Raw genomic sequence first — 11,965 nt, forward strand, 5'->3', positions numbered from 1 at the left:
AGGCCGGCGCGCCCATTGGCTCCCCGACCGCTGTGGACCCCGCGGCCACGTGACAATAACAAGGCTGCAGCCCAGGCTCAGGCACGGGAGAAAGTGGATCCGAGATTGAAGGAAATTCAGTTACATTTTCCAGCCTCTCCAGCCAGAAGTCTCCACTACGTCCTGGGAACCATCTATCAAATGGAGTTGAAGGGCAAAAGGGAATGAGCAAACAAGTGAGCAAATGCTAGGCTAGTTCTGAGTTGGAGGTAATCAGGAGAACCCTGGGGAGTAAAGTTATATTAGCTCTGTTACAGGAAACCTTTCAATTCCAGATTAAAACAAAACAAAACAAAACTATATGTATTAACCATCCACCGATCAAACAACGGTTTCAATGAAAATGCAGTTATTTTAACATTAATATCTCTGGAGTTAGTTTTCCCCGTAAATTAGAACCAAAAATAAAAATGATAATGAAACGTAAAAGTCAGGTTTTGGAAATGGTATATTAAGTTACGAGTAGCCAGCCTTAGTTCTCTGGGTAGAGCTGGGGGGAAATGACCTCCCAGTCAACCAGAGATGGCAATCATAGATTCCCAGGCAATAGTTAGGCATAATAAAAGTCGTATTTACTGGGATTTTGGAAGAAAAATTTAATACATGCACCTTGATCTACGTAGTCTTTGAGTGACGACATATCTTGATTGAGAATGCTACCAGCCTCCGAGGGAGGGGTGAATGAAGGTAAGGTTTGATTAAGGCCATAAGACTTCCCAGGGAAGTCTGTGCTGACTTCCTCTTGCAGGTGATTGGGGTCCCTGAATGTTGAGAAAGATGGAAACCTCAGAGATCATCTGCAAACTCTTCTTCTGGAGGAGTCTGGACAAAGTACTGGGCTCAAAAGGTAACTCACTTATTTGTGGCAGAAACAAAACCTGGAAGCTTACTTTAAGCTTTCACTTCTACAGATAGTGTATTGAGCTATTCCTGTGTGTCCTTGGGGCCACTTAGCTGCTCTTATGGAGGAGTGGGCGTAACTCGTGGAGCTGGGACTTTAACCCTGATCTAATAGCCACTGATTTCCACTGTAACAAATCGCTGTGTAAGTGCGCACGTTCATAGGAAAAGGAAAGGACTTGATTTCAAGTTGACACACCCTATTTTAGATCATTTATCCCATCTTCTTTCCAACTGACATTGGCATCAACCCCACCATCTTTTTAAATGATTTACAAACAAAAATATTTATAATTTAAACGATGATTGTGCCTCCTTGTGAATGGACAAGATTCGCTACAATAATGCTCTGGGTTTTCCAGCTCTGGATTATCCATGTGTGTCGTGTAAGGAAAATCAGACTTGGTGCATTGGGGTTTTTATAAAGAAGAAAAATGCCATTATGGTGATGTCATGTTCCTGAGATGTCACCACATAATAGAGGTAAAGCACAAATTTTCTACCATCGGGGTGACATTTCATTCAATTTATTTTCTCACTCTACACTCTCTTTGTATTATTTCATCTTTTTTCCATGAATTAAATTTGCATTTGTATTCTGATATTTAATGGCATCCATGTTTCCAACTCATATCTTTCTTGTAAAGGAAACAGTACATCCATGTATACATTCAGCCACCTACAGGTCATCTCAAATGGGATATTCAAATGTGTCGTGTCTGAATTACTTCACAATTCACTGCCCATTAAACTGATTTCTTTTCTTCCTGAGTTCACTATCCCCTAGGAATACCTCCCTCCATCCTGGTGCCTTCAAACCTGAGAGACACCTTTAACACTGGTCACTCTTACCACCACCATATCCAATTAATTAGCAGGACCCGTTAAAGCTATGGCTCTAAATGCGTCTTGTGTGTACTTTCACAAATGTTGCACAGACTTGGTCCCCCTTCAGTTCTTGCTTGGATTACTGCCACTGCCCCCTCCTATCTGGCATTCCAGACCTTTCTCTACAATGCAGTTAAGTGATATCCCTCAAGCTTCAATCCAAGCCTGTGACTCAACTCTGTAATTCTTTTCCCCAGTTACCATTGTCCTCAGAGTAAAGTTCAAATTCTTTAGAGTGACCTGTGCTGCTTTCTTTGCATTTTAATTCATTATATTTCAGCATCCCCCTTTTACTCTAGGAACTACTTGCAATTCTCTTTCCAGCTGTGCCCTTTGCCCCCTTTCACTTGCTGGTGGCTCTGTACAAATCACTCTTTGTCCCTCTTCTGCCTGGTTGATTTGTGCTTCTACTTAGGTATCCCTCCTTTAGAGACTTCCCTACATCCTGCTTAACTAGTCCTCCAGTGTGCTCCCAGTGTTTCCAGTGTTGCCTAGGTTGTCACTCACTAAGTTGGAAATGCAATAAAATCTCTTTTATCTAGCTCTATTTATCAATCTTCTGGATTAGCTGTTACTTTCAATCCTCTCTGTAAGATCTATTAGCTGGTGCCTGTAACCAGATGGAATCTGGAGGCTACCAGTCCCTCCCTAGAACACCCATTGCATGTGCTCCTACCAATCAGGTGCTGATCCTCAGTAGTGCCAGACTGGCATATATCCATAGTTACACAATTGAATAAAGTGTGAACCAAATAAATGCAAACATAAGAAAATGACGTTTCTCAAAGAAGTAAAAGCAGCAAATAAACATATGAGAAAATGTTCCACATCAGTAGTCATTCGAGAGATGCAGATGAAAACAGCACTGAGATTCCACCTCACCCCAGAAGGAATGGCTGCTACCATGAAATAAACCAATAACAAATGCTGATGGCTGCGGGGAGACAGGAAGCCTTCTTTGTTGGTGGGAGAGCAGACTGGTGCAACCACCATGGAAATCAATATGGAGATACCTTAAACAACTAGGATTAGAAGTCGCATTTGACCCAGCTATTCCTCTGCTGGGTATCATCCCAAAAGAATTAAAAGAATCATACCACAGTGCTATAGGCTCACCCATGTTTATAGCGGCACAGTTTGTAATAGCTAAAACTTGGAAACAGCCCAATTGCCCATCAACTGGAGACTGGATGAAGATGATTATTTTGTGGTTTTTTTTTTTATAAAAAGGAATACTACTCAGCCATAAATAATGAGAATCTAGAGATGTTTATAGCTAAGTAGATGCCCATTGAGGCCATGGTCTTAAGTGAAATTAATAGGAAGCACGTGTATAAATACCAAATAGTTTCTGTGGTGTGAGAAACTAGAAGTGTAAATAAGGATCAAAATATATAATTGATATTGTGTAATAGGAAGAAATGGTCTAAAGGAGCAGGGGAAATGGGAAGGGTAGGGGAAAGGTCAGAAGGGAAAAGAGAAAATATGAGAAAAGGAAAAAAATGGAAACAAAGTCTTTGTCAATAGGGAAGGGTGGAGGGGGGGAAGCGAGGGTGAGGAAGTGGGGAGAAAATAAGAACCAAGATACATCACATAAAGACACAAGGTACTAATGATGAATAGAACTTTACTGAATACATAAAAAGTACCGATAAACTTAATGAAAAAAAATGACTTCACTTCTTTGATCATAAATTTGAAGCTTGGGAAATATCCTTTAAAGGTAATTGCAAAAACAATGATGTCAAATTAGATGAGGGCAAGACAATTGTAAAAGTGGGAAGGGGTCTCAGGGTACTATTTGAGCTGCTGTGACAGAAGCTGGAGTTCAGTTCTGGAGGCTGGAAAGTCCAAGGTCAAGGGGGTTTACATCAGATGAGGACTGTCTTGCTACATAATTCTATGACAAAAGTCACTACATAGGGGAGGGGTGCTGGTTTCACCCCTTTTATCAGGAACTAATTCCTGCAATAATGGTATTAATCTATTCATGAGGGCAGAACCTTTATGACCTAATCACCTCTTAAAGGTCCTCTTAGTACTGTTGTGTTAGGAATCGAATATCTAACACATGAACTTTGAGGGACACTTACTAGGGGGATTACAAATAACTAGAAGAAGTCCATGCACGTTACTTTTGCAAGCATCTTTAACATCTTGTTCTACCTCAGAATAACCAGAAATGGTTCCATTTCCAGAAATGGAAATCAATTAACAGAGGATGCTTAATGGGTATGGCTTATGCTTGTCCAGAATTTCACATGGCCACTGAGAGAGTAAAAGCTAATGACATGGAAAGGATATAGCACACATTAAATACGACTGTTCCCTTCTCAGTATGTCCTTCACCATGCTGGCAATAGACAGAGGAGCTATGCCACATGGAAACTGTAATTCAAGGTAAAATTTTCACAGACTTCCTGGACCCTTTTTGAACCAAAGGGCAGAAAGAATTTCCACTGGGTATGTACCTATCTGAGCAGAAGAAGACTGAATGATATCTTTGAGGCTCCTCATAGTCTTTTGCTGATTCCTTTTAGTATGTAGAAAATAGAAATGAAAGCAGAGTGTCAGCAAAGAGTCTAAAGAGGAAGAAAAAAATAGTTTGACAGAAGAAGAAATGTGCTATGTTTTAAAAATACATTTCTCAGAGTTAATGTGTTGGAAATGTCATTTCCAACACAAGAATATTGAGAAGTGGGACTTTGAAAAGGTGGTTGAGTCATGAAGGTGCTCATGAATGGATAAATGCCTTTATCACAAGACTGAGACTGTTATCCTCTGAGTGGGTTTGCTGTAAAAGCCATTTTGGCCTCCTTTCACTGTTATTCTCTCTCATGTATGGGCTATCTTGCCTTTTCCACCTAGTGCTGTGGTATGATGCAGCAACAATACCCTTAGCAGATATGGACCCCTGGCCGGTCTCCAGAATTATAAGAAATACATTGCTATTTTCTTAACAAATCACCTAGCCTCAGGCATTCTGTTATAGCAGCTAGAAATGAATTAAGACAGAAAATGAACATACAATTATGTCTAATTTCCACAAATTTATCATTAAATAACAGTAGCCCAGAAACAGGCTAAGTGAATTGCTAATTTTCCTATGATAATTGTTTTTTTAAATATATACACAAACATACACACATCTAGGATACAGTGGTTGATTCTCAGTGTTTGTAGCTGATGTCTCGTGAATAAGGCTTTAGTGTGAGGATAGTCAAATTCTCTTGGCCTAGGACTCATTTAACATTTTGATTAAAATGAGACAAAGTCTAGGATTTTTCTACTCCTGAAATTTGCACTGATTAACCTGAAGGGTGAAAGTTGACTTTCTATTGGAAATCGCCTAAATTTCACCAGTTGTGCAAGCCCCATCCACTTTCAAAATAGCCACCCACTGCCAATTTTTGCTTAGTATAGTCCAGCCTCTGTGCTCTGTTCATTTTCCTGTTTTGTTTTGTTTTTGTTTCCTTTCTTTTCCTGACCCTGGCAAGTGTGAGACTTTCTTATCTTGAGTGCTGGCAAGGCCAATGACTCACAGATAAAAAATAAGAGAGGTGCTAAACTGTCAGTTTTAACATCCAAAGACAAGAATGAAAGTTAAACACTCAGTGCTTGCTTTATCATTACAATGAATGACACAGTCTGTGTATGTGTGAACTGTGGAAAGGGGAAAGAGATAAGGTAAAGGAGGAAGAAAAGCACAGAACCCCCCAGATAATGATGCCAAAAGCAAATGCCTCTGTACTTTGTAACCTAACCATATCTTTTTCCATTCATTAAGGCCTTTTAGAAGATATAGATAACCCCATTTTCTCACACACAGACATGCATAAAATGCATAACTTCCCTTAGCCAAGGAGCAGAATCTTGTTTTACAAAACCCCTGCCATGAACATGTCTTAACTCCTTAGAAAATATTTAGAAAAACGAAGATAACCACCCATCTGTTGCTCTCCAGTTGGCCAACTGTGCATTATTTGAATTGAAAATAAACACTGTTATCTGAACATTCACTTAACCCCAAGTTAAAAGTATATTTTTTGTATTTTACTCATTGTCGAGTAATCCTCTAGGGGTAATGTGTGCTCTGAGGGAAACTCATTGTAGACAAAACTGGGAAACACCTCTCTGTAACCTGGAGCTACTGGGAATTTAAAGATGGGCCTGGGAATGGTTGGAAGGCAAGGGCACCTTTGACCTAAATCAGATTTTCTTCAGCGCTGGCTTCTTTCCCTAGTAATAGATCTTTCCTTCCTGGGTCTTCAGTGTCTCTATTTCTATGACTACTTCAGGACAGTTTCTCTTCTTCCAATCCCTGATCCATTATTACTTATTTGTTTTTCTACAGAACAACAATCCCAGGTCACCACTAGGAAATCTCAACACATATAAAATTTCCTGTCCCATCAGGAATACGGAATGCAAATGTGCGAGAAGTTGTTGCCAAAGATGCAGAGTGGTCAGAAGGTGAAGGCCTGTAACTTTGATTCACTTGACAATTCTGTACTCCAGTTCCTCATCTGAAAATGTGATGAATGACACATGGCAACCCCTTAATACTTTATTTCTACAAAGTCCCACATAGATTCTAGTTCCTGTTCCTTAACTCCCAAATTGCCATTTCCTTCGCATCGTTCAGATACGCGTTAATTTCAGAAACATTTTGTTACTGGAATTATTGGAATTCCACGAACCCTCAACTGTTGAATATTATTTAATTTTAAATTGGAAAATAAAACTAATGCATTTTATAATCTTCATTTAAGGCCCTAAACCTATGTGTTATGACAGTGTACTACACATATCCTAAGGCTTTTTAGTCGGGATTTTATTATGTGATCTCAAGAAGTTACTGCATCCCTCGATTTGTTGTGATTTATGCCATGAGGTTAAAAAAAAATCATTAAACGTGTACTAAAATGACTCATATATCCCCCCTGGGAACCTTTCTGCAAAACATCTTTCTCCCATTTCTTGGATGAACAGTTGGTCTATATACTATTCTCAGAATTAATTTGCATTTCCAAACCACTAGAGTGCTCTTAAATGAGTTGTTTATTGCTTTTATTTACAGTTTCACCCTCATACTCATTTTACATTTACCCAGGCCTATCAAATTATTAAGGTGACTTTGTCATGAATATTCTTAGGATCAAGTTCTCTGCATTAGAAGCTCTGCTTCTGTTTCTGAATGTGAGAATCATCATCAAGCTACAGTGCTCACCGTATCATTCTAATATTTTCAAATAGTGAATAATGAAGAACTTTGGCCTAACAGAGTTAGTTTCAACATAAACTTTGCTCCTGTCACACTAGAACCAGTAAGAATTCTTTCCTGCTAAAAATTCCAAAAGTTTAGCCCAGGCTTTCCATACTTTGATGGTGTTTACACATTCATACAGAAAGATTTCCACTGAATATGGACATGGAGCATGAAAAAGCTCCAAGGACACCTTGCTTATCCAGATGTTTCTACATCTGGCATCTCCTCTACTCCTGCAGAAGTTATTTCAGACTTGAACAACTCTTTTCCTTGAGAGTATTCATCTTTACAGCTCATATGAACAAATCCCTCTCACTCATTTGTTGCCATTTGAGCTTTTCCGTTGTTATTTTTTAAACTGGGAAAAAATAGAATCTGTTACTAGCAACATTCTTCAACTTTGCCTTTGCAAATTGAATAATTGCAATTCTTGAAGTTTAGCACGAACACTACTCTCTCTGACGTGATCATTAGGGTTAGGATTGTCTCTGTTTATGTGTTTTGCATAGAGGAGCAAGGAGAAATGAAGTTAAAAAGACCTTGTAACTTGTGATGCAGGTAGTCAATATTTATCAAGCTCTTGCTATTTCCACTACTCTCTAAATATTTGTTGTATATTAGCTCACTTATTTCTTACAGCTCCCCAATAAGATGTCATCCTCATATTACCACACTAGGAAACTGGGGTACAGAGATGCTAAAGAATTTGTCTGTGGTAAAGTTGGGATTCAAATCCAGTCAATCTGACTTTACAATGTATCTCTTATCCATCATGCCACTCCATTTTTGTATTCAGAAGAAGCAAGGATTTCCAAGGTCTCCCATAATCCTCAAAGAAGGAGTTTCTAGTCAGCAGACTGGAATCCATATGGAAAACATAAACCTTGCCTGGTAATTCTTCAAGGTGACAAATTGCAACAATTCTCTCTTTTTTTCCTTCCTTCCTTTTCTTATTGATTCAAATTTAGGAAAAAGATGTGTCTCATGTAGATGTATGAATCAGTCACTTTAGAGTCTGATTTGCAAATATTAATGTCCTTGCCTTAGTGTAATAGATTTGAAATCTAACCATTAGAATTAGCTGTATAAACTCTGTGATGATTAAATTGATTGTGTTAGCTGGGTTGGCTTGAGAGTCATCCAGAAGATTGATGGAATACACTTGTGGGAGTATCCGGATGGGTCTTGGAAGCCTGACCGTGGGTGCTGTCTACCCATGCCCTTTTTTTCTCTGGCACAGTTCCTCTGCTTTGCTTCCTAGCTACCATGAAGTAAGCATCTTTGTTCCGCCACTGTGAGGCTCCTAGGATGGAATCCCCTGAACCATGAGCCAATTGATACTCTTTTTAGATTGTGGGGGTTGCATATTATGTCTCTAAGATGGGAAAGCTGACTAACACAGGCCCAGCTATTACTGTCTCCCTAATCACTATATCCTCATATCCAGGAGCGGTGCATAAAGTGTCATTGACAGTTTAGAGTCAATGTTCTATAAAAGTAAGTTTAGTGCGCTGGAGAACCTGGGCAATTAATAGCCAGGAGAGGAAAAAGATATGGAAATGGAAATAGCCTTCCCCTTCTTCACAATTTTATCTAGGGCTGCACCTAATCAGGGGAACTATGAATGGAATACACATGATCCATGAAGCTCGGAGAAATGAAATATTAATATTAGAGATTATATTCAACCTTGGAGATACTTTACATGTGCTAACAGAATTTCCTTTTTCTTTTCAGTTTATGGGCTAATGCTAATTTTTATGTTATTCTGACTCCTGTACATAATAAAGAGAAATTTGAAAAACAAAACAAGCTGTCTCAAGTGGGCTGAGCTTAAATTCTGGTTTTCCAATCAGCTGTTGTTTGATGCTACTCCTCAAGTCTTTTGCCCGAGGATCCTTGAAGAGGCTTTCCTTAATCAGGAGACTCAAAGTCTCTGTGCTGCTTAATTAAGTCCATCCTCAAATTCAAAGACCTGGGATGGGATCGTAGCTTGGTTGGATAGCCTGCACTGGGTCCTTGGCTCTATTCCAGCACCATTTAAAAAAAAAATCAGCAACTGATTCAAGTTATAAGATTAACTTAATCTTTAACTTAATCTATACTCACATATATTAAGCCATTGAGTTTCCAGGACAAGTAATTGCAACTACTTGTAATATAATATATCATGAAAATGAACTTACCTGGAATTCTGATGAAAGTACAGATCTACCTTTTCTCATATGATAAGAGTTAGTGCTAGAGACATATATTTCCCTGTGTTAAAAGTTGTGAGTTCATTTTTGAATTTTTATTATCATCTATGTTAAGAGCTCTTATTTATGATTTGAATCTGTTTACAGAAGTAATTGACAAAAATATACGGGATTTTTCAGATATTTAAAAATGTATTATTAAGGGTAAAGCTTATTTGAGTAGTGAATGCTTAGAACATTAAATAATTTAATGTAGTGGTAATTTTGTTTTGTTTTGTGTGAGATTGAGCTCAGCACTGCATGGACCAAGCCCTCATTCCACCATGGAGCTATCCTCCCATCACTATTGGTATTATTTTTTAAAGCCAAGGCACATCTTAAAAACAAGAATTTAGACAATATCTTTATTTCACCTAACAAAAGTATACCATGGGAAATTATGGAAACATGAATAATTATATATGAAATGCTGATTGGTCTGTCCCAAAAGGATTCCATAGCATTAGCAGTAGATGAGCATTTTCCTGAAGTTTGTGATTATTCATTGAAGTTGGTATGCTTATGAAAGAAACTCTAAAATGTATTACATTTATTCTCTGTAGCTTGGATATTTTCCTAGAGTGTTAATGACAATATATGATAAATGCCTCATGGTGATAGTGGGATTCTCCATCTTGTTAGTCATTATACTTGACAACTTGTGATCTAAGACGAAAATAGTGAAAATAAAGTTATGCCTAATTTAAGTATACTGATTGCAGACACAAAACCTTTTTGTAAAAGTTTTGCCCTAGGTGTTAAAAAAATGATCCTTATAAAGTCATTCAAATGTAGCATATTTTGCCTCCTTTAAAGAGTTTAAATATCTTAAGACAATTCATATTTGGTAGTTATAGTTACATCTTTAAGATACATTATACACACGACTAGATCTGAATTAAGAGTAGGCAACTTCTTAAAAATATCTAAAAAAAAAAAAAGGTTTAAACCAGAGAATCTTTGAAATAGTTCTCATCTGTCATTATTTGAGTTACAAAATTTTGTACTGACTATGATTCCTTTATCTTCAGTTTAGAAAGTAGAGGACATAGGACAGAACTGAATAATTAGTAGAGGATAGTGTTTCTCGAATGATACGCAGTCAAATTCTAGCATCAGATCTAGAGAAGGTTTATAAACACAAAAACTATTTGGTTCCCTTCCTAATTAAGTGAACCATAAATCCCAAGTGTGGATTCTATAGATCTGCATTTTACTGCACTCTCTGGAGTTTAAGAATCTGCAAGTTGCTATTCTGAAATTGCGAGGGACAAAGCATCCTATTACCATATAACCCTTCTTATGTTTTTTTTCCTGTGGGTGATGGAACCATGAGTTCTAGAAATGACTCTTTCTCCCACACTGCTCCATTGTAGAATATAGAAGAATCTTAAAGAGTGCAAAAAACAAACAAACAAACAAATACTATGATCCCATTGTGAGTAATCATGGTAGCCTGGGATCAGCACAGAAATTTGGACAGAATTGGAGGTGGCAGGTGATTCCCCATATGTTTACATGACCAAAGGAGATCTTCTGTAATGTTGTGCGTGAAGCAATCGTCACATAAATATATAAAGATATCTGCCATACAAACTAATTTATTGATTCAGCACTGACATATCAGCTATCCCAAAAGGCCACAGTGTTCAGGTGTCTATGTGAATGGCAAAAGCAGTTAAATAAAAGTTGTGGGGAAAAAATATCCAGAGATCAGGAAATTCCTTGTGTATATTTTTATGAAGTCACTTGTCATCAGGGTGTGTGTGTGTGTGTGTGTGTGTATGTGTGTGCGCGCATGCGTGCACGTGCACACATATGTGCACGAGTGTTGGCTTCTTCCCAGTGATGTGAGCATCTTGTGTGCCTGAGGCACACCAGGACTGTCTTAACATCTGAATGCCCATCTCAGCCAGTGGTATCACTTTTCACACTTTTACCCAGACTCTGACTTTTCTTTGACTCTTCTCTTTACCTCATGGTTCACAACCCACCTCTCACCTGGGCAAGTCCTATCAGATCTGCTTTCAAAGTATGCGCTGATCCTGACCAGCCTCAACACCTCTGCTCCCACCACACTCTCCGAGCAACCACCCTCTACCCGAGTGAGTGAAAAATCCTCTCGGCCTATCTCTGGAATCCCTATAATCAGTTCTCCACAAAGCAGCCCATTATCTCCTCTTTAAGCACAAACCGTATTTGTCTACTCTGCTGCTCAAAGTCTTCTCATGCCTTCTTTCACATTTGGAATAAAATTAATAGATCTTATGGTGGTACATAGGCCATCCAGGACCTGCCTGATTCTCCAACCCTACCTCCTACCACTCAGCAGCCATCTTCTACAATGCTCTCTCTCTGCCAACAGCACCCCATTTCCTTTTCTTTTTATTTCTAAAACACAGCAAGTTTATTTCTACCTGACTTCAACTTCAGTTGCTGTTCCTTCTACCTGAATCATGGTACCCTGATCACCTGCCACATTTTCACCCCATTAAAGCCTCCACTCAAGTTTCACCTTCCAAAGAAACTTTCTCCTTCACATCCTCAACATAGTGGCTCTCCTCTTTGCCCCAGGCAATCTCATCGTTATCGACTTATTTTTCTTTGCTTTATGATAACTTTCAATTACTAT

Source organism: Fukomys damarensis, unplaced genomic scaffold, assembly GCF_012274545.1.
Source record: "Fukomys damarensis isolate Sample0158 unplaced genomic scaffold, DMR_v1.0_HiC HiC_scaffold_15, whole genome shotgun sequence".
In the NCBI taxonomy this organism is placed as follows: Eukaryota; Metazoa; Chordata; class Mammalia; order Rodentia; family Bathyergidae; genus Fukomys; species Fukomys damarensis.